Consider the following 17,316-nt stretch of genomic DNA (forward strand, 5'->3'; position numbering starts at 1 on the left):
TCGGGTTTCCTGTTTTTACTGAAAATTCTTTGTGAAGTAAAAACATCCAATTAAAGGGTCCAGGACGAGTCACAAAACTGACACCTCGAGGGGCGGCTCAGGGGGGCGGGTTGGCAAATTTGGGGGGAGATAGTAACGACTTCTGCCGCAGAAATGATCCATTTTTTGTGTAAAAAGTTGAATATTTTGAAACTTTTTCCCTTTCCTCAATGTTTCATCTCCTTCCTCTGCTCTGAGTGACTGCTGATGTATCCAACCAGAATACTGAAAGAGTTTTTACTCAGAGCAAAGGGGACGCACTGTGAAGAAGTTCAATACACAGAGCACAGCAGTGTGAGGACACACCCCCAGTGCACTTGGAGAAGATACAATCCTGGATTATAAATCCATATATCAAAGTCCTGCTGCTACTAACAACATACACGAAGGTCTGATTACACATCTCTCCAGGAAAAGTACCTGACATTGTATGTAGAGAGCACAGAGCACAGCAGTGTGAGGACACACCCCCATGCACTCGGAGAAAATACAATCCTGGATTGTAAATCCATATATCACAGTCCTGCTGCCACTAACAACATACAAAAAGATCTGATTACCCATCTCTCCAAGAACAGTACCTGACACTGTCTGCAGAGAGCACAGAGCACAGCAGTGTGGGGACACACCCCCAGTGCACTTGGAGAAGATACAATCCTGGATTATAAATCCATATATCACAGTCCTGCTGCTACTAACAACATACACAAAGGTCTGATGACACATCTCTCTATGGACAATACATAATGCTGCACAGAGCACAGCAGTGTGAGGACACACCCCCATGCACTCAGAGAAAATACAATCCTGGATTGTAAATCCATATATCACAGTCCTGCTGCCACTAACAACATACAAAAAGATCTGACCACCCATCTCTCCAAGAACAGTACCTGACACTGTCTGCAGAGAGCACAGAGCACAGCAGTGTGAGGACACACCCCAAGTGCACTTGGAGAAGCTCCAATTCTGGATTATAAATCCATATATCACAGTCCTGCTGCTACTAACTAAATACACAAAGTTTTTATTTTACATCTTTCCAGGGACAATACATGCAGAGAGCACAGAGCACAACAGTGTGAGGACACACCCCCAGTGCACTTGGAAAAGCTACAATCCTGTGACCCCCCGATTTCCAATGCCCCCCCATATTGTGACCCACCACTTGTGATGCCCCCATATTGTGCCTGACTGTGGGATGACTTCAGGCAGGTGAAGGGGTTAATGTTATGTGTTAACTACACGGAAATGAGTCTCAGGAGACCCTTCTTCCTGCAGTTAAAAAGAAGAAGTGAAATAGACCCCGTCCATATATCTCACCCCCAGGCCAGCGCTGGTCTCCCCATGGCCCGGACCAGGACCCCCTCCGTAACCCTGCTCCCCCACCTCCCATCATATAAATGGGTAATTGGCGATGACTGGCGATTACCCAGCATCCTCTTCCTGCGCACCGTCCCCGCTCTGTTGCTTTATGATAACTTTCAGGCTTCCCTATCTCTACAGCTTCCTGCCTCGTCCCGGAGAAGTGACTGCACCTCCAGGATAAGGGTCACCGGGTCGTGGTGCCACTCTGAGGATGGAGAAGATCTGACGCCTCTGATGTTAGACCGGGGAGTTGTATGATGAGAATGTGTCCCGGGGATCACAGTTTTGATCACTTCAGGCACCAATATCTGATCAGCGAGGGTCAGATCTTGGCACCCTCAACAATCGGATGTGGGTGGAGGGGCTGTAGCCTCTGGTGGACCTATCGTGGCTACAATGGGACCCGCACAGAGGAGGGACCGGCCAGTATATTCTTCTATAACCCAGGATGGCGCCACAATAGGCGACTGCCTGTACCTCTGCTCCGGACATCTCCCTCATTTTCTCCTAGTTTTGTTGGTCCCTTCTTGGATCTTGGATCTTCTTGGATCCAGCCACATAATGGAGGCACATCAGAGGAATGGCGGCACGTTGACTCGGTGGACCAGTCATACCATCAGCACCCTGACTAGAACCTACCTCGGAGGTTCTGTAGAGGCCATCTACACCTAATTGCGGTGAGGCGGTGATCCCGGATGCAGGGTCTTCAGAAAGTCTCTTTTGCCCCCGACACACGTGGAGAGGGCCCACGGGGGCAATGCCAACCAGGGGATGCACCTCACTGGAGACACTAGAGACACACTGGAGGAGTGCCTGTGTCTGCCAGCTTTAACCCACACACAGGATCCTCTTGAAGACTACAGTGACCCAGTGCTGTGGCGCTATGGCACCAGGCATCGGGATGCATCAGGGCCCAGGCAGCACAAAGGTTTAGGCGCCCATCCTGTCCCGGCCTCCCATCGTATCCCCCCCACCAACATGGATGGATGAAAGTGCCGGTACAAGGCAGCATCAAGCACCTGGCGGCTCACAGTGCCGGAACTGGGCACCAGCATCACACATGATCCGCAAAGCATGATCACCAAATCACCAAAGAAACACTGGTACCAGCCATAGTACCACTAGTATCAGCACCATCCAATGCCCCCCGCCCGTGCAATATGTGTATGTTTCCATTCAGTTCTGTTCCGTCTTTATATGTTCCTCAATGTATGTAACTTGTAACCTCATGTCCGGACACTGAGTACAAAATAATTTCATTATCAAAGTTGTATCGTAATACGCCTGCAACAGTGAAGCAGGAAGCCTCGGGCTCCCCGCCCACCACTGAGCCCCTGCCACGTCTGTGCATCAGAGTCCTTTCTCCGCTATAGTCTTTGTCACTTGATAATCCAATCCCAATCCAATCCCGAAACGCGTTGTGTTTTTAGACATATTTAATTCTATTTATTAATCCTACTCTGAGTGCGCCACAATTTCAATACGTCTGTGCACCAGGCACCACGTGATTGCACCTGACAACTTCAGAGGAGCACATAGCAGGGGGCATGAGCGACAAGGGGAGCAGAAGACAAATAATAATCTGGGGGCTACAGAAAGAGAGGGGTAATAGAAGGGGGGTCCTAATAAGCAGAGAGGACTACAGAAAAGGGTAACATGAGTGGAGGGCTACTGTGACACAACGTGGCAGCGCACTAGAAGGGGCAGGATACTTTGTATCACATGGAGGGGACACTGCTCTGCTCAATGGATAACATGTATCTTTTAACATTGTTTAAAGATTTTGGTAATTAACCCCTTAGTTTCTGTCACGGGTGGTCCCGCGTATTAACCCTGTGGCCTATAAGCTGCGTCTTCCTCCCACCATGCGCATCCCGAACTCCTTTCATGTCTCCCTGCTCAAGCCTGTCATCTTGAATCGCTTCTCCCACCAAGATCCTCCTCCTACTCCAGTGGCGGACTCTACCAACACCTTTGAGGTAAAAGAGATCTTGGACATGAAGACGGTGAGGGGGAAGCGGTTCTTCTTGGTTGACTGGAAGGGTTTCGGGCCTGAAGAAAGGTCGTGGAAGCCAGAGGACAACATATTGGATCGTAGTCTTCTGCAGAGGTTCCTCCAGCCTAGGAGGAGGGGGAGGCCGAAGGGGGGGGGTACTGTCACGGGTGGTCCCGCGACCCACATCGCGGGTCGCGGGCTCACCCGTGCCGCCCTGCCCCCGCCAGCGCGCCGCCAGTGCATCTCACCCGTCCCGGCTCCTGGCTCGCTCCCCTCCGCTGTGCGCGCGCGTCCCCGACTGCTAGAGTGCGCGCGCGGCACCTTCTCCAAATTTAAAGGGCCAGCGCGCCATTAATTGGCGCTGGCCATATTGCCCAATTCTTCATAAGCCTGCCTCTTCCTGTTACCCTTGCCAGATCTTTGTGCCTCATAGCCTTAGAGAAAGCTTACAAGCGATTATTCCTGCGTTCCTGTGTATTCCTGCGTTCCCGTGTATTCCTGTGTGTTCCCGCTCCTGTGTTACCCGAGTTCCTCCGTGTTGCTGTGTTCCGTGTGCCTGTGTTCCCGTTCCCACCTGCCTGGACCTCCTGTTGCTGACCCCGGACTTGGACCTGACGTTGCATCTCTGCCGCCTGCCCTGACCCTGTGCCTGGACCTGTCTACGAGATTGTCATCCGCTAAGGTACCTCGACCTCGGCTGCCACCGTGGGCTAGTCACACCTGGGAACGACCTAGTGGTATCCTGCCGCAGCAAGTCCAACCCGCTTTGCGGCGGGCTCTGGTGAATACCAGGTGCCGCTAGGCTCCGGTTCCGGGTGTTGGCTAGTTACATCTCCCGCGGTGGTCCAGAGGATCCACTGATCCTAACAGTTTCCCACCTGGTAAACACAGTGTTATATGATTTCCTCTGCTACAGATTATCTTGAGCCCTGGGAAATGGCATCAGCCAGCAGCGGCAGAAGACGGTCCCCGTCCTCAAATCATGCGACTCAGATCCTACCCGGGACCAATTAATGTGTTTGCTTACACAGTGTCATCACCTGGGGAAGGGATTAGGAGGGGATTACATTTTCCTGTGTTTTTAGTTAATTAGAGAAAATTAATCACCTGCAATCTCTGTGTTTTGTAATCGTTAGGATGAATTTTTATGCTTCTCCTTCTCACCTTTAAGCAAAATGACTTATTTTAATCTGCCCGTTATGTATAAATATAAAACCTGATCGTTGAGGGGTAAAGTCCTGTTTTTGTGATTTGGATCTGGATGTTTCCCTTTGGGGGGCGCTCAGGAGTTGCTCACAGTGAATAATATAACACTGTATACAATGTGCTCCTGGGCGCCCCCTAGTGGTGGTTGTAGACAGGCAGATTTTGGTTGTTGGATGAGGTTTACCCACCATTAAAACCACTGAGACCCGGCCGCATCAGGAGAATGGGTCTGCTGTCCCTGTTGTCTCCATGAAGCTACAGTCCCACTGGAGAAGTATTGCTCCGTCATCACCAGTGTTCCGATTGGCTAGAGGCATCTCTAATGATACGATCCAATGGGGTCCCAGCAGCAGACCGATACTGATCTAGGTAGGAGATAAGTTGTATTGGGGGGTGGAATTTACAGACAATATAACATCATCACATGGCGCCTGCTCGCTTCTGCTGTACAATGGTGGAGTGGGAAGCTGTGGCTCCCTGCTTTACCATTGCAGTCAACTGTGCAGAGTTGAAATTTTAGGGCAGCCGGAGGGAATATGGTCTCATGGGGTAAGTCTGTGGCTCACCTACCCCCCTTATAAGTCACTTGGGGCCATGGTCCCCCCATCATCATCATCGGGGCTGCACTGTACTACACCACGGCGGTTACGTTATCCGGAGTCAGAAAGACACATTCTTACCACCACAATGTAGGACCGAGGAGAAAGATACGGCGGAGGGGGAAGTTGTTGAGAGATTACAGGGTTCTCGTATCTGTAGCTCTAGTTGTTTCTGGAAATTCAAGGGGCCCTCAATGGAAATTCTCAGGGAGAAGGTCTCCGTGGGGATCTCACATCTCGCCTCCGCTACGTGTTTTCCCAGATGGTTAGCGATGACGTGGACCTGGAGAAGATCAGCTCACAGCTAAGACAACGTGGAGAAGCGAGTGCCAAAAACAATGACAGAGCCTGGGATCAAAAATTACTACAATATGACAATATGGGGGTCTTGTTTTTTGCAGGACATTGTACGTTTTATCTGTACCACATGCATGTGTGCAAATATGGGTGCAAGAGGCCAGGGGAATCTCACTCACTAGTGTAGGTATCATCTCTCCAAAGCACCTACAGCGGAAGCAAACATGGGTGCAGGGTATACATCAATGGGTCATAGAAAGAAGGAGCCAACAAACTTCAAGTCCTGTGATGATGCAAAGGCATTCAAGAAGGTATCATCCCTCCTGGTACATGAACAGTGGGATAAGATGATAATACATTTTATTACTGACCAGATAAGAAGGGCTGCTGAACTCTTTAAAGCAGAGAGCACAGAGAGCAGCAGTGTGAGGATACACCCAGTACAATCCTGGAATATAAATCCATATTTCACAGTCCTGCTGCTACTAACAACATACAGAAAGGTCTAAATACACATCTCTCCAGGGACAATACATTACACTGGCTGCAGAGAGCACTGAGCACAGCAGTGTGAGGTCTGATTACACATCTCTCCAGGGACAATACATAACACTGGCTGCAGAGAGCACAGAGCACAGCAGTGTGAGGTCTGATTACACATCTCTCCAGGGACAATACATAACACTGGCTGCAGAGAGCACAGAGCACAGCAGTGTGAGGTCTGATTACACATCTCTCCAGGGACAATACATAACACTGGCTGCAGAGAGCACAGAGCACAGCAGTGTGAGGTCTGATTACACATCTCTCCAGGGACAGTACATAACACTGGCTGCAGAGAGCACAGAGCACAGCAGTGTGAGGTCTGATTACACATCTCTCCAGGGACAATACATAACACTGGCTGCAGAGAGCACAGAGCACAGCAGTGTGAGGTCTGATTACACATCTCTCCAGGGACAATACATAACACTGGCTGCAGAGAGCACAGAGCACAGCAGTGTGAGGTCTGATTACACATCTCTCCAGGGACAATACACAACACTGGCTGCAGAGAGCACAGAGCACAGCAGTGTGAGAACATCTTTACCCCAGGGCACATGGAGAAGCTACAATCCTGGAATATAAATTCATATTTCACAGTCTTGCTGCTACTAACAATGGTCTGATTACACATCTCTCCAGGGTCAATACATAAGACTTGATGCAGTCTGTATGGTCACAGCTGCTGACAGGTTCCCTTTTCCTATATTAAACAGCATGTAGAAGAGTGAGGCCTGTATTAATGACCTCGGTATCAGGTGATCGGTCAGTGCGTCCCAGCGTGCATCGTGTATGTATACCATGTTATTATTCGTTGGCATTTGTGGTGGAGCCTTTGTTAGTGCGGATTCCCCCGAGGATGTCCAAGGTGTGCCCACTCTCCAGAGCCGTATCATACTGAAGCTGTGCAGGCTAAGGAAATGAGTCAGCCATAAAAGGCAAGTGCATCCTCTGGGAGAGGCGCTAATCAGTATTATCCCTCTACAATAATACCATTTCAGAGAGACAGCGGATCCAGAGCCCTTCGTAGTCATGTAAACTGCTTCCTGTATTTGCCAAACAAAACTGCGCCTGGACTGGACCCCGCGATAGCGGACGGCGAGCACTGGTGTGACACAAGCCGTACTAAGCGCGGTGGGCACATCATACGCCTGAGGTCACACATTCATCATCTTGTCCTTCCAGATGTTACAGCTTACGGATAGTTTTACATTTGGGGTCCAGTATAGAGAACCCATGCTAGAAGTCAATTCTGGGTTAAAGTAAGGGGTTCCCCCTTCATGTTCCATGGAAACGTCCAAAGCAAACTGACGCCGATCAACACATTGATCATCAGCAGTTCAGCCCGGCTCAGCAGTGTAATGGACCCACAACAGGCTCAATGCGTTAACTAACCAATTCCTGCCGCAGACCGAGACATCAATATACATTTAGTGGGTGGGAAAACCTTGTTGTTTTAGATACTGATCTACACCCGGCAATCAGGAAGAGATCGGATCATCACTGGTGTCACTATCAGGGTTACACTTCCTTCCTCCGCCCGTGGGAGACTCCATCTTAGCGTTCACACTGCAGAAAGATGCAGAGAATGGAGTTACCCTGCGACTAACGACAGGATAATTAATCATCAATGTCCTTGGTCATGTCCTGGGGAATACTCCATGAGATTGGTTCTGCATCAGATGAGGCTGAGATAGGACCCGGTGCACAGAGCTGAGATCCAGCAACTAGTGACCAGTGGCACATTGAGAGGTTTCTCTGTGGCACATGTTCCAACCCCCGCTCCGGCAGTGTCCTGCTCCCGGTACTTAGATCTGGACCTGTTTGGGGGAGCCATGAGCCCACCAGCTATGTGAAGACCCAGTGGTACTTTGAGTTCCGGAGATCCCAGCCACGGCTCATGTGCATCCCAACGTGCCCCCTGCTCTGGGCTCCAGGCTCTATTATTGACCGCGTTCCCTTCCTGGGAGGCGGATTTCACCAAAACAGCTGGAACGCCAATCTCTACAGCACATGTTCCTGCCCATGCTCAGGCGGTGTCCTGCTCCCGTCACTTAGACGCGCCACTTGTGCGGCCGCCACACCATAGACCCATCTTTACACGTGGTGAGGTCCACACTCTGCTCCCAGGTGTCAGCAGCTTTAAGCACCTGACGTGGCACCATGAGAACCTGGCAGCACTAAGGTGATGTCTGGAGTCCAAGAATTACATCCTATTCCACGTTGACCAACACCAGATGGACCGGAATACCAGAACCTGACTGCATCGGAGCGCCCGCTGCACACAGCGCCTTCTCTGGGCCCCGAGATGCTCAGTGAACCAACGGCTCTGAACGCAATCACCACATCCGAACCGCTGAACACCACAGGTCCACAACCAGCAACAGGTCCACAACCAGCAACAGGTCCACAACCAGCAACAGGTCCACAACCAGCAACAGGTCCACAACCAGCAACAGGCCCACAACCAGCAACAGGTCCACAACCAGCAACAGGTCCACAACCAGCAACAGGTCCACAACCAGCAACCTCCCCCAATTTTGGTCATATATTGCTGTGGCTTCACCATCATCTGCCAGGAACTCTCTGCTGACCCACCCATATTTCAGGTGTCTCAGGGGATCACGGGGGGCAGATGTCACCGGTTTTGTTGGTGCTGCCCAAATGAAGTGTTGACCCCTGCAGTACATCATGCCTGCTACTGAAGGGTTAGCATGTGATATTTATGTTATGTAGCAACATTTGTTATCTTTCCTGCAGAATTCCAGGCTGGTGATTGGTTGCTTTGCTCAGAATCTATAAACAGGACTCATTCCAAGGTGCTGGATCTGTCTGGGTCAGCAGCTGAGGCGTGTTTTATGTGGTCCTGCAGCAGCTGTGTGTATGATGAGTTTCTGCAGCAGCTGAGGCGTGTTTTATGTGGTTCTGCAGCAGCTGAGGTGTGTGTATGATGAGGTTCTGCAGCAGCTGAGGTGTGCATTAGGATGTTCTGAGGAAGCCACAGTATAAAATGAGGTTCTGCAGCGGCTCAGGTGTTTATTATGTTGTTTTGCAGCAGCTGAGGTGAGTATGATTAGGTTCTGCAGGAGCTGTGTATATGATTAGGTTCTGCAGTAGCTGAGGTGTGTATGATGAGGTTCTGCAGCAGCTGAGGTGTGTATGATGAGGTTCTGCAGTAGCTGAGGTGTGTATGATGAGGTTCTGCAGCAGCTGAGGTGTGTATGATGAGGTTCTGGAGCATCTGTGTGTATGATTAGGTTCTGCAGCAGCTGAGGTGTGTACGATGAGGTTCTGCAGCAGCTGAGGTATTTTTGGTTCCATTCCCTCCCTCTGCTGCCCTGTGTATAATGTGGTATGTAGGTGACCGCAGTTCTCCGCACATCATGCAGTCAGCAGATCTCAGGCTGCAGGGATTCAGCGCCGTGACCCGGTTCCTCGTCATCCAGGCGCTGCATCGTATATACAGCAAATCCCCAGGATCAGTCTCTGTGCAGCTAATAGGGAAATCCTGTGCTTTAGAGCAAAAATAGTGCAGTCCAGGAGGGGTTAATATACTGTATAATAAAATACAATGAATATACTGCCATATAGTGCTCACATGCCGCCACATAATTAATGTACTGCCATATAGTGCTCACATACTGCCACATAATGAATATACTGCCATATAGTGCTCACATGCCGCCACATAATGAATATACTGCCATATAGTGCTCACATACTGCCACATAATGAATATACTGCCATATAGTGCTCACATGCCGCCACATAATGAATATACTGCCATATAGTGCTCACATACTGCCACATAATGAATATACTGCCATATAGTGCTCACATGCCGCCACATAATGAATATACTGCCATATAGTGCTCACATATGGCCACATAATGAATGTACTGCCATATAGTGCTCACATGCCGCCACATAATGAATATACTGCCATATAGTGCTCACATGCCGCCACATAATGAATGTACTGCCATATAGTGCTCACATGCCGCCCAAATAATGAATGTACTACATATAGTACTCACATGCCGCCCAAATAATGAATGTACTACATATAGTACTCACATATGGCCACATAATGAATATAGTGCTCACATGCCACCACATAATGAATATACTGCCATATAGTGCTCACATACCGTCACATAATGAATATACTGCCATATAGTGCTCACATGCCACCACATAATGAATATACTGCCATATAGTGCTCACATGCCGCCACATGAATGTACTGCCATATAGTGCTCCATTCTCTATTACTAATCTGGTGACCTGTGGGGGCGCTGGCTGTCGCCCTCCACCTGTCTGATGCTGAGGACCTAATCTATGGATAAGTTCTGGACCAGGTATGTGTGGGGGGGGGGGGGGGGGGGCAGATGTCCTGCGGTGCACATATCATGTGACATGAAGCAGCGCAGAACCGGCGGCGGCACAGGGGTCGTCACCCACCTGTAGCCTCAGGCGGCCGCCGTGTCCTCGCGTGACACCTGTGATGGTCACCGTCTGCATGAAATAAACTTTTTAAAATCCGCTCCCATACGAAATACAGCATTGTGGATTGTGGACACTATGGGGCTCATTTACTAAGGGTCTGCCGAGCGCATTTTTGACGGGTTTCCCGCCGATTTCCGTTTTGCACCAAATTCCCCCGGGATTTTGGCGCTCGCCCGGGGGGCGTGCCATCGAACAACCCGACTGATTCGGGCAAACCGCGGAATTTAAAAATGGAATTGTGTCGCAAGATCAGCACTCACATGCACCGAGAAGAAGAAGGTGAACTCCGGTGGACCTCAGCACAGCAGCGACACCTGCAGGTGACCTTAGTGAATCACCAGAAGACCCAAATCCTTGTCGGACAACGCACTGGGGGATCGTGACAGGACCGGGTAAGTAAATCTTCCCCTATATGGTAGCATTATAAAAACATGGTATGGCGGTATTATGTAGTATATTCATAATGTGCCGGTATGTGAGCTCTATATGGCGGTTTTATTGGATACTGCATTATAGTCATATAATGCGGGGACTATAGGGCAAATTTACCCAGTCCCGTCGTAATCCCGCGGTGCGTTGTCCAACGAGGATTGCGGTCCGGTGCGATTCACTAAGGTCGTGCGTCCGAGTTCCTGCAGGTGTCGCTGCTGCGCCGAGGTCCGCCGGAGTTCACATTTTTCTTCCCGGTGCATGTGAGTGCTTGATCTTGCGACACAAAACCTTTTTTAATTCTGCGGTCTGTCCAAATCCGTCGGGTTGTCCGACGGCCACGCCCCCTGATTTCTGTCGCGTGCAAGCCGACGCCGATGCGCCACAGTCTGATCGCGTGCGACAAAATCCCGGGGCAATTTGGCGCAAAACGGAAATATTCGGGAAACCGGACAAAAATTGCAGCGTTCGGACCCTTAGTAAATGAGCCCCTGTATGTCAGTATTATTCAGATACTGGGGCACATTTACTAAGGCCTTTGCGCCAGTTTTCTGTCGGATATTGCACATCCTTGCAACCGCTTTGTGGCGCGGCTGTTCTATTCTTCATGCAACGCAAATTTCTGCACTGATGGGGGCGCTCCGGAGCTCAGTCAGACCATTTATCATGCAGAGTCTCACAGAATTGTGTCCCACGCCCCATGTTAAAGGTTCACCAAAAATAAAAAAAAGTTGGTGCACTGTCGGGGCAGTGCTGGGGGCGCCAGATCCATGAAGAACGGGCACCAGAAATCATGAGTCTGGCGCCCCCTGCACACTACACAGGACATTGCACATAGTGCACACATTTACACTTCTCTTAGTAAATGTGCCCCATAATATCGCTGTTGTGTGTGGGTCAATATTATTTGGGTACTAAAAATCTATAAATTATTATTATTATTGTGTTTAAACTATATGGCAGTATTATTTAGGCACCTACGTCGACACTATATAGAAGCATTATTTGGATCCTGTATGGCAGTATTACAAAAACATGGAAGTTCTGCGTTGAGTGGGCAACGTATGGTCATATTATTTGAATACTGTATGGCAGTATTATTTATGCATTTCATATTTTGTAGTATGTGAGCTCTACACATTGTAGCATGGCGGTGTTTTTTAGGCACAGTAGTGCTCTATTGTGTGAGTGCTATTATTTTGCTACGGTATGGCAGTGCTATTTAGGCACATGCTATCTAGTATTGCAGTGTTATTTGAGCACAATATTGCACTGGCACCATTGTCTTGGCACTATGTAGCGGTATATATTGGATATTGTGTGGCAGTAATATGTAGTCATAATATCTGTACTGTGTGAGCAATATTTTGAGCATAATATACAGTTATAATGTTACGTAATGTGTCAGTGTTATTTAAACAATGTATTGTTCTACTGGGTGGACACTATATGACGGTATTATTTGTATACTATATGATGATGTATTATTTAAAAAAAATACTGCACTGTGATTACATTACATGGCTCTAATATTTGCACAATGCACAATTTGACAGTATTATATGGATATTGTACAGTGATATTAGGTACAGTATTGTGTGGGCACTATATGACAGTATTATATGGATATTGTACAATGATATTAGGTACAGTATTGTGCGGGCACTATATGACAGTATTATTTGGATACTGTAGTGCAGTGATATTAGGTACAGTATTGTGTGGGCACTATATTACAGTATTATTTGGATACTGTGCAGTGATATTAGGTACAGTATTGTGCGGGCACTATATGACAGTATTATATGGATATTGTACAGTGATATTAGGTCAGTATTGTGTGGGCACTATATGACAGTATTATTTGGATACTGTGCAGTGATATTAGATACAGTATTGTGCGGGCACTATATGACAGTATTATTTGGATATTGTACAGTGATATTAGTTACAGTATTGTGTGGGCACTATATGACAGTATTATTTGGATATTGTACAGTGATATTAGTTACAGTATTGTGCGGGCACTATATGACAGTATTATTTGGATACTGTAGTGCAGTGATATTAGGTACAGTATTGTGTGGGCACTATATGACAGTATTATTTGGATACTGTAGTGCAGTGATATTAGGTACAGTATTGTGCGGGCACTATATGACAGTATTATTTGGATACTGTAGTGCAGTGATATTAGGTACAGTATTGTGTGGGCACTATATGACAGTATTATTTGGATACTGTAGTGCAGTGATATTAGGTACAGTATTGTGCGGGCACTATATGACCGTATTATATGGATATTGTACAGTGATATTAGGTACAGTATTGTGTGGGCACTATATGACAGTATTATTTGGATACTGTAGTGCAGTGATATTAGGTACAGTATTGTGCGGGCACTATATGACAGTATTATTTGGATACTGTGCAGTGATATTAGGTACAGTATTGTGCGGGCACTATATGACAGTATTATTTGGATACTGTAGTGCAGTGATATTAGGTACAGTATTGTGTGGGCACTATATGACAGTATTATTTGGATACTGTAGTGCAGTGATATTAGGTACAGTATTGTGTGGGCACTATATGACAGTATTATTTGGATACTGTAGTGCAGTGATATTAGGTACAGTATTGTGTGGGCACTATATGACAGTATTATTTGGATACTGTAGTGCAGTGATATTAGGTACACTATTGTGTGGGCACTATATGACAGTATTATTTGGATACTGTAGTGCAGTGATATTAGGTACAGTATTGTGCGGGCACTATATGACAGTATTATTTGGATACTGTAGTGCAGTGATATTAGGTACAGTATTGTGCGGGCACTATATGACAGTATTATTTGGATACTGTAGTGCAGTGATATTAGGTACAGTATTGTGCGGGCACTATATGACAGTATTATTTGGATACTGTAGTGCAGTGATATTAGGTACAGTATTGTGTGGGCACTATATGACAGTATTATTTGGATACTGTAGTGCAGTGATATTAGGTACAGTATTGTGCGGGCACTATATGACCGTATTATATGGATATTGTACAGTGATATTAGGTACAGTATTGTGCGGGCACTATATGACAGTATTATTTGGATACTGTAGTGCAGTGATATTAGGTACAGTATTGTGCGGGCACTATATGACAGTATTATTTGGATACTGTAGTGCAGTGATATTAGGTACAGTATTGTGCGGGCACTATATGACAGTATTATTTGGATACTGTAGTGCAGTGATATTAGGTACAGTATTGTGTGGGCACTATATGACAGTATTATATGGATATTGTACAGTGATATTAGGTACAGTATTGTGCGGGCACTATATGACAGTATTATTTGGATACTGTAGTGCAGTGATATTAGGTACAGTATTGTGCGGGCACTATATGACAGTATTATTTGGATACTGTAGTGCAGTGATATTAGGTACAGTATTGTGCGGGCACTATATGACAGTATTATTTGGATACTGTAGTGCAGTGATATTAGGTACAGTATTGTGTGGGCACTATATGACAGTATTATATGGATATTGTACAGTGATATTAGGTACAGTATTGTGCGGGCACTATATGACAGTATTATATGGATATTGTACAGTGATATTAGGTACAGTATTGTGCGGGCACTATATGACAGTATTATTTGGATACTGTAGTGCAGTGATATTAGGTACAGTATTGTGTGGGCACTATATGACAGTATTATTTGGATACTGTAGTGCAGTGATATTAGGTACAGTATTGTGTGGGCACTATATGACAGTATTATTTGGATACTGTGCAGTGATATTAGGTACAGTATTGTGCGGGCACTATATGACAGTATTATTTGGATACTGTAGTGCAGTGATATTAGGTACAGTATTGTGCGGGCACTATATGACAGTATTATTTGGATACTGTAGTGCAGTGATATTAGGTACAGTATTGTGCGGGCACTATATGACAGTATTATTTGGATACTGTGCAGTGATATTAGGTACAGTATTGTGCGGGCACTATATGACAGTATTATTTGGATACTGTAGTGCAGTGATATTAGGTACAGTATTGTGTGGGCACTATATGACAGTATTATTTGGATACTGTAGTGCAGTGATATTAGGTACAGTATTGTGTGGGCACTATATGACAGTATTATTTGGATACTGTAGTGCAGTGATATTAGGTACAGTATTGTGTGGGCACTATATGACAGTATTATATGGATATTGTACAGTGATATTAGGTCAGTATTGTGTGGGCACTATATGACAGTATTATATGGATATTGTACAGTGATATTAGGTCAGTATTGTGTGGGCACTATATGACAGTATTATTTGGATACTGTAGTGCAGTGATATTAGGTACAGTATTGTGCGGGCACTATATGACAGTATTATTTGGATACTGTAGTGCAGTGATATTAGGTACAGTATTGTGTGGGCACTATATGACAGTATTATATGGATATTGTACAGTGATATTAGGTACAGTATTGTGTGGGCACTATATGACAGTATTATATGGATATTGTACAGTGATATTAGGTCAGTATTGTGTGGGCACTATATGACAGTATTATATGGATACTGTAGTGCAGTGATATTAGGTACAGTATTGTGCGGGCACTATATGACAGTATTATTTGGATACTGTAGTGCAGTGATAATAGGTACAGTATTGTGTGGGCACTATATGACAGTATTATATGGATATTGTACAGTGATATTAGGTACAGTATTGTGTGGGCACTATATGACAGTATTATTTGGATACTGTGCAGTGATATTAGGTCAGTATTGTGTGGGCACTATATGACAGTATTATTTGGATACTGTAGTGCAGTGATATTAGGTACACTATTGTGCTGGCACTATATGACAGTATTATTTGGATACTGTAGTGCAGTGATATTAGGTACAGTATTGTGTGGGCACTATATGACAGTATTATTTGGATACTGTAGTGCAGTGATATTAGGTACAGTATTGTGTGGGCACTATATGACAGTATTATATGGATATTGTACAGTGATATTAGGTCAGTATTGTGTGGGCACTATATGACAGTATTATTTGGATACTGTAGTGCAGTGATATTAGGTACACTATTGTGCTGGCACTATATGACAGTATTATTTGGATACTGTAGTGCAGTGATATTAGGTACAGTATTGTGCGGGCACTATATGACAGTATTATTTGGATACTGTAGTGCAGTGATATTAGGTACAGTATTGTGTGGGCACTATATGACAGTATTATTTGGATACTGTGCAGTGATATTAGGTACAGTATTGTGCGGGCACTATATGACAGTATTATATGGATATTGTACAGTGATATTAGGTACAGTATTGTGTGGGCACTATATGACAGTATTATTTGGATATTGTACAGTGATATTAGGTACAGTATTGTGTGGGCACTATATGACAGTATTATTTGGATACTGTAGTGCAGTGATATTAGGTACAGTATTGTGTGGGCACTATATGACAGTATTATTTGGATACTGTGCAGTGATATTAGGTACAGTATTGTGTGGGCACTATATGACAGTATTATTTGGATACTGTAGTGCAGTGATATTAGGTACAGTATTGTGTGGGCACTATATGACAGTATTATATGGATATTGTACAGTGATATTAGGTCAGTATTGTGTGGGCACTATATGACAGTATTATTTGGATACTGTAGTGCAGTGATATTAGGTACAGTATTGTGCGGGCACTATATGACAGTATTATTTGGATACTGTAGTGCAGTGATATTAGGTACAGTATTGTGTGGGCACTATATTACAGTATTATTTGGATACTGTGCAGTGATATTAGGTCAGTATTGTGCGGGCACTATATGACAGTATTATTTGGATATTGTACAGTGATATTAGGTACAGTATTGTGCGGGCACTATATGACAGTATTATTTGGATATTGTACAGTGATATTAGGTACAGTATTGTGCGGGCACTATATGACAGTATTATTTGGATACTGTGCAGTGATATTAGGTACAGTATTGTGTGGGCACTATATGACAGTATTATATGGATATTGTACAGTGATATTAGGTACAGTATTGTGCGGGCACTATATGACAGTATTATTTGGATACTGTAGTGCAGTGATATTAGGTACAGTATTGTGTGGGCACTATATGACAGTATTATTTGGATACTGTAGTGCAGTGATATTAGGTACAGTATTGTGCGGGCACTATATGACAGTATTATTTGGATACTGTGCAGTGATATTAGGTACAGTATTGTGCGGGCACTATATGACAGTATTATTTGGATACTGTAGTGCAGTGATA

The sequence above is a fragment of the Engystomops pustulosus genome, chromosome 7 (genome assembly GCF_040894005.1).
Source record: "Engystomops pustulosus chromosome 7, aEngPut4.maternal, whole genome shotgun sequence".
Classification (NCBI taxonomy): Eukaryota; Metazoa; Chordata; class Amphibia; order Anura; family Leptodactylidae; genus Engystomops; species Engystomops pustulosus.